At 35.8% G+C, this 8029-nt stretch overlaps 1 non-coding gene across 1 annotated transcript; it reads left to right on the top strand.

The window, feature by feature from the left end:
* The first annotated feature begins 362 nt into the window (after window positions 1–362).
* Window positions 363–469, top strand: LOC111542881. Its single transcript, XR_002731688.1, has one exon. It is a non-coding gene; the product is annotated as a U6 spliceosomal RNA (small nuclear RNA).
* Window positions 470–8029: the final 7560 nt, after the last annotated feature.

Below are 8029 nucleotides of genomic sequence, written 5' to 3'. Positions count from 1 at the left end.
GCACATATACACCATGGAATACTATGCAGTCATAAAAAATGATGAGATCATGTCCTTTGTAGGGACATGGAAACCATCCTTCTCAGCAAACAATTGCAAGGACAGAAAACCAAACGCCACATGTTCTCACTCATAGGTGGTAACTGAACAATGAGAACACTTGGACACAGGAAGGGGAACATCACACACCGGGGCCTGTTGGGTTGGGGGAGGGAGGAGGGATAGCATTAGGAGATAAACCTAATGTAAATGACGAGTTAATGGGTGCAGCACACCAACATGGCACATGTATGCATATGTAACAAACCTGCACGTTGTGCACATGTACCCTAGAACATAAAGTATAATAAAAAAATAAAATAGTGCTCGCTTCGGCAGCACATATACTAAAATTGGAACGATACAGAGAAGATTAGCATGGCCCCTGCGCAAGGATGACACGCAAATTCGTGAAGCATTCCATATTTTTCAGACTAACAGCAGACCTCTCGGCAGAAACTCTACAAGCCAGAAGAGAGTGGGGGCCAATATTCAACATTCTTAAAGAAAAGAATTTTAAACCCAGAATTTCATATCCAGCCAAACTAAGTTTCATCAGTGAAGGAGAAATAAAATCCTTTACAGATAAGCAAATGCTTAGAGATTTTGTCACCACCAGGCCTGCCTTACAAGAGACCCTGAAGGAAGCCCTAAACATGGAAAGGAACAACCGGTACCAGCTATTGCAAAAACATGCCAAAATGTAAAGACCATCGAGGCTAGGAAGAAACTGCATCAACTAACGAGCAAAATAACCAGTTAATATCATAATGGCAGGATCAAGTTCACACATAACAATATTAACCTTAAATGTTAATGGACTAAATGCTCCAATTAAAAGACACAGACTGGCAAACTGGATAAAGAGTCAAGACCCATCAGTCTGCTGTCTTCAGGAGACCCATCTCACATGCAGAGACATACATAGGCTCAAAATAAAGGGATGGAGGAAGATCTACCAAGCAAATGGAGAACAAAAAAAAGCAGGGGTTGCAATCCTAGTCTCTGATAAAACAGACTTTAAACCATCAAAGATCAAAAGAGACAAAGAAGGCCATTACATAATGGCAAAGGGATCAATTCAACAGGAAGAGCTAACTATCCTAAATATATATGCACCCAATACAGGAGCACCCAGATTCATAAAGCAAGTCCTTAGAGACTTACAAAGAGACTTAGACTCCCACACAATAATAATGGGAGACTTCAACACTCCACTGTCAACATTAGACAGATCAACAAGACAGAAAGTTAACAAGGATATCCAGGAATTGAACTCATCTCTGCACCAAGTGGACCTAATAGACATCTATACAACTCTCCACCCCAAATCAACAGAATATACATTCTTCTCAGCACCACATCACACTTATTCCAAAATTGACCACATAATTGGAAGTAAAGCACTCCTTAGCAAATGTAAAAGAACAGAAATTATAACAAACTGTCTCTCAGACCACAGTGCAATCAAACTAGAACTCAGGACTAAGAAACTCAATCAAAACCGCTCAACTACATGGAAACTGAACAACCTGCTCCTGAATGACTACTGGCTACATCACGAAATGAAGGCAGAAATAAAGATGTTCTTTGAAACCAATGAGAACAAAGATACAACACACCAGAATCTCTGGGACACATTTAAAGCAGTGTGTAGAGGGAAATTTATAGCACTAAATGCCCACAAGAGAAAGCTGGAAAGATCTAAAATTGACACTCTAACATCACAATTAAAAGAACTGGAGAAGCAAGAGCAAACACATTCAAAAGCTAGCAGAAGGCAAGAAATAACTAAGATCAGAGCAGAACTGAAGGAGATAGAGACACAAAATCTCTCCAAAAAATCAATGAATCCAGGAGTTGGTTTTTTGAAAAGATCAACAAAATTGACAGACCACTAGCAAGACTAATAAAGAAGAAAAGAGAGAAGAATCAAATAGATGCAATTAAAAATGATAAAGGGGATATCACCACCGACCCCACAGAAATACAAACTACCATCAGAGAATACTATAAACACCTCTACGCAAATCAACTAGAAAATCTAGAAGAAATGGATAATTTCCTGGACACTTACACTCTTCCAAGACTAAACCAGGAAGAAGTTGAATCCCTGAATAGACCAATAGCAGGCTCTGAAATTGAGGCAATAATTAATAGCCTACCCACCAAAAAAAGTCCAGGACCAGATGGATTCACAGCTGAATTCTACCAGAGGTACAAAGAGGAGCCGGTACCATTCCTTCTGAAACTATTCCAATCAATAGAAAAAGAGGGAATCCTCCCTAACTCATTTTATGAGGCCAATATCATCCTGATACCAAAGCCTGGCAGAGACACAACAAAAAAAGAGAATTTTAGACCAATATCCCTGATGAACATCGATGTGAAAATCCTCAATAAAATACTGGCAAAACGGATTCAGCAGCACATCAAAAAGCTTATCCACCATGATCAAGTGGGCTTCATCCCTGGGATGCAAGGCTGGTTCAACATTCGCAAATCAATAAACGTAATCCAGCATATAAACAGAACCAAAGACAAGAACCACATGATTATCTCAATAGATGCAGAAAAGGCTTTTGACACAATTCAACAGCCCTTCATGCTAAAAACGCTCAATAAATTCGGTATTGATGGAACGTACCTCAAAATAATAAGAGCTATTTATGACAAACCCACAGCCAATATCATACTGAATGGGCAAAAACTGGAAAAATTCCCTTTGAAAACTGGCACAAGACAGGGATGCCCTCTCTCACCACTCCTATTCAACATAGTGTTGGAAGTTCTGGCTAGGGCAATCAGGCAAGAGAAAGAAATAAAGTGTATCCAGTTAGGAAAAGAAGAAGTCAAATTGTCCCTGTTTGCAGATGACATGATTGTATATTTAGAAAACCCCATTGTCTCAGCCCAAAATCTCCTTAAGCTGATAAGCAACTTCAGCAAAGTCTCAGGATACAAAATTAATGTGCAAAAATCAGAAGCCTTCGTATACACCAGTAACAGACAAACAGAGAGCCAAATCATGAATGAACTTCCATTCACAATTGCTTCAGAGAGAATAAAATACCTAGGAATCCAACTTACAAGGGATGTAAAGGACCTCTTCAAGGAGAACTACAAACCACTGCTCAGTGAAATAAAAGAGGACACAAACAAATGGAAGAACATACCATGCTCATGGATAGGAAGAATCAATATCGTGAAAATGGCCATACTGCCCAAGGTTATTTATAGATTCAATGCCATCCCCATCAAGCTACCAATGAGTTTCTTCACAGAATTGGAAAAAACGGCTTTAAAGTTCATATGGAACCAAAAAAGAGCCCGCATTGCCAAGACAATCCTAAGTCAAAAGAACAAAGCTGGAGGCATCACGCTACCTGACTTCAAACTATACTACAAGGCTACAGTAACCAAACAGAGATATAGACCAATGGTACCAAAACAGAGATATAGACCAATGGAACAGAACAGAGTCCTCAGAAATAATACCACACATCTACAGCCATCTGATCTTTGACAAACCTGAGAGAAACAAGAAATGGGGAAAGGACTCCCTATTTAATAAATGGTGCTGGGAAAATTGACTAGCCATAAGTAGAAAGCTGAAACTGGATACTTTCTTTACTCCTTATACGAAAATTAATTCAAGATGGATTAGAGACTTAAATGTTAGACCTAATACCATAAAAACCCTAGAAGAAAACCTAGGTGGTACCATTCAGGACATAGGCATGGGCAAGGACTTCGTGTCTAAAACACCAAAAGCAATGGCAGCAAAAGCCAAAATTGACAAATGGGATCTAATTAAACTAAAGAGCTTCTGCACAGCAACAGAAACTACCATCAGAGTGAACAGGCAACCTACAGAATGGGAGAAAATTTTTGCAATCTACTCATCTGACAAAGGGCTAATATCCAGAATCTACAAAGTACTCAAACAAATTTACAAGAAAAAAACAAACAACCCCATCCAAAAGTGGGGAAAGGATATGAACAGACATTTCTCAAAAGAAGACATTCATACAGCCAACAGACACATGAAAAAGTGCTCATCATCACTCGCCATCAGAGAAATGCAAATCAAAACCACAATGAGATACCATCTCACACCAGTTAGAATGGCAATCATTAAAAAATCAGGAAACAACAGGTGCTGGAGAGGATGTGGAGAAATAGGAACACTTTTACACTGTTGGTGGGATTGTAAACTAGTTCAACCATTATGGAAAACAGTATGGCGATTCCTCAAGGATCTAGATCTAGATGTACCATATGACCCAGCCATCCCACTACTGGGTATATACCCAAAGGATTATAAATCATGCTGCTATAAAGACACATGCACACGTATGTTTATTGTGGCACTATTCACAATAGCAAAGTCTTGGAATCAACCCAAATGTCCATCTGTGACAGACTGGATTAAGAAAATGTGGCATATATACACCATGGAATATTATGCAGCCATAAAAAAGGATGAGTTTGCGTCCTTTGTAGGGACATGGATGCAGCTGGAAACCATCATTCTTAGCAAACTATCACAAGAACAGAAAACCAAACACCGCATGTTCTCACTCATAGGTGGGAACTGAACAATGACATCACTTGGACTTGGGAAGGGGAACATCACACACCGGGTCCTATCATGGGGAGGGGGGAGGGGGGAGGGATTGCATTGGGAGTTATACCTGATATAAATGACGAATTGATGGGTGCTGACGAGTTGATGGGTGCAGCACACCAACATGGCACAAGTATACATATGTAACAAACCTGCACGTTATGCACATGTACCCTAGAACTTAAAGTATAATAATAAAAAAAATTAAAAAAAATAAAATAAAATAAAAGAAAGAAAGAAAAAAAGTTTTATAATGTTTTATAAAAATAAGAATCTAGGATTGATTAACAATATGAACAATTGTGTTTCATTTGTATTCTGGTTTGTGGATTACCTTTTATCAGTAAGTTTCAGTTTTGAAAATTCTACTTTGAGGTAGCATTTTTTAAGTAACCAAAGTTTGTATTCAATATTCACAACTTCTAAACTTCTGTATTACTTCAAGGATGCAAGCAGTGTAACATGGTGTTCCTACATAGAAACAATCTGGTATAAATATCATTCAGATATTTGCTTTGGCATGTGTTCACTTAACAGAATGTGTGAAGAAATACACAAACCCAGTGTCAGGCAAATACCACTAAAAAGTACTACCACTCCAGTTAATAAAATATATTGGTGAATTTGGGACATTTCAGTTTGGCTATATTTAAAAACTATTTCTATGGTGCACTGGTTCATTTGTAAATGGAAAAAAAAAAAAAAAGGCAGGCAAAAACAGTAAGTTCCACTTGATTCAGGCAACCTGTTAAACTGTTGCTGTTTTTAACTGCACCATACTTTAATGTGACTGCCAACATCTATAAATTTTTTTGAATGCCTGGTTTTCTCATCAGATCAACTTGACTCAGCTATCAATAAAAAAGTGCCATATTCGGCTTGATCAAAACAACTGTTGATACTGCTGCTAGTTTTTTTACCAAAATATTCCAGTTTACAAAATAGATTTATAACCTGAAAATCTCAATGGAAAAGCCGATTCATCTATGTGTGTGTATTTGTATATATGTGTATATGCATATATATAATTTTATAAATATTTATTGTTAAAGTCATTTCTAGTGAATTAAACTTTAGAAATAAATTGTACATATAACTTACAAAATTTAGTGAAATTTAACACAGTGCCCTTAATATTGAAAAGTTATATAAATAACTTAAATATGCTTAAATTGAGAATATTCAGAATTTCATCCTTTTTTTATGTTCTTAAATAAATGATTCATGTTTGAAATAACAAATATGCTGATTACTCTGATTTGATCATTACACATTGTACACATGTATTGAAATACCACACTTAGCCCATAAATATGTACAATTTTGTGTCAATTATAAACAATAATTAAAAATATTCAGTCCATGTACATTTTTCTCATTCATTAAAGTGTTGTGTTACCTTTCATATAAGATGATTTACCTAACTTAATAGGAATTGAGTACTAAGATTTGATACCAGAAATTTGCACACTAATAAGGACCATAATAAGGAACTGCAGTATAAGCCAATTATCATCTTAGTGATATAGGCATTGCTTTAAAATAACGTTCTTGAATGTGAAAAAGCATTTGACATCTGAGGTGAATCAAGGGAAAACTTTTTTGCCTGGAAAGGCAATGAGGAATTCTTGATCACATTTACTGTCCCTCCTCCCATACATACATCAACCAGCTTTAAAAGCACCGTAATAAAAAATTAAAAACAAACAAACAAACAAACAAAAAAAAACAAAAAAGAAAACAGGTTTGGCAGGAAGGATGATTTTGATTAGGGAAAGTCTGAAGGTGAGGAGAAGGGTAAAGAAGTTAATAAGAAAGAAAGGGAGCTATTGGGCTTTTCTGTCTATTATGAAAGTTTGCTTATTCTTAGAGGAAACTAGCTATAAAACTACTGAATCCATTGACACATAAGCAGGAGTGCAGCTAGGACAAACAGGACGTAATGCTTTTATTTTGGCTCCATTCAACTCTGTCTCAATTGACCATTCCTTGAGAGAAGAGTACCTAGCATCAAATAATGGAGAATGTCAAGTAAGATTTTCTCTCAAACTCTATCAGTGCCTTGGACTTAGTAGCTCATCAATGTTTTGTTTGGCTTAATTAATCTGAAAGTTATAAGAAAAAAATGAATAAATGAAAGGTGATGCTCAGAAGATACTACAGGTACAAGTTTCTGGAATAGATGCCACCCGTAAACACTTGAATATAATAGATATTGATAAGGCCCACAAGAATAGAAAGGCCATAAAAAGAAAGTGGAGAATTGGTTGTGTATTCCTTTTTAGAAAGATGTTGACTTTGTGCCTTTAAAGAAAAGAACTCAGTATTTTTAAATAATTCAAATACATCAAAATAAAAACCAAAAGAAAAGCATCCTGGTGGTTAAAATGTTGCAGTTTCATTTTTTGAAAATATAACTTTACATTTGTGTATCATTTATCTATCTCAGTTCTTTCTTTTATGCTCCAAATCAAATTTTCCGCAAATTTCTAGTAATAATAAAGAAAAGTCTGTTTTTTTCCAATTTTTTCCAAAGTTAAGTATTTTAAGGGGAGAAAGGCAAGAGGCAAACCTTGCCATTTGAAATTATTATGTGTCCCTACTAGAAAATATAAATTTAGTTCATTTTGTGTTCACCTGGTGAGAATTTATTATCCATGGTACAATTTTATATATCATAGAATTGTAGCACATCTAGTCTGAACATGATGTTTCTAAAGAAAGAGCCAGACATTTGCGTTCAAGTTTAAAACCTCCTGAAATGAAAAAGATGCCCAAAAGTAAGATTAAATTAGTCTTACTGCATATTCTAAGGTTACAGGAACTGTTTGGTAATTGTTTCTATGAAGAACAAGCATAACGCAAGCTAATCTAAAGTATCAATATGAATGGAATTGCAAGCCATACTAAATTAGAACAGTATTAGTTTCACTATAAAATGAGACTTTTTTGGAGTACTTCATGCTAGTCATATCATTATCAACGAACCAAAATTCTTCTAATTATTCTGTTAACATGTATTTTTTGATATGCCTTTATTGTAAAATATCAACATTAAATGCTATGAAATTCTATTTCATCTCTTGCAGTATGCAGATTCCTCATAGAAAATATACATATACCATGGTACATTATAAATTTTGACATCATAAAGTGAGAAAAATAATTTTAAATTGATTTCTTAAAATACAATTCTTAAGCACAAATTTCTGTATAATAAGGTCAGAAATTTTTTTTCATAAGAGGTCAGGTAGCAACTTTTTTTTGTTTTGTTTTGTTTTGTTTTTTTTTTGAGACGGAGTCTCGCTCTGTCACCCAGGCTGGAGTGCAGTGGCGGGATCTGGATTCACTGCAAGCTCC

This window comes from Piliocolobus tephrosceles, chromosome 11 (genome assembly GCF_002776525.5).
Source record: "Piliocolobus tephrosceles isolate RC106 chromosome 11, ASM277652v3, whole genome shotgun sequence".
Lineage (NCBI taxonomy): Eukaryota > Metazoa > Chordata > Mammalia > Primates > Cercopithecidae > Piliocolobus > Piliocolobus tephrosceles.
The sequence above is the reverse complement of the archived record's forward strand: the minus strand, read 5'-3'. Positions and strand labels throughout refer to the sequence as shown.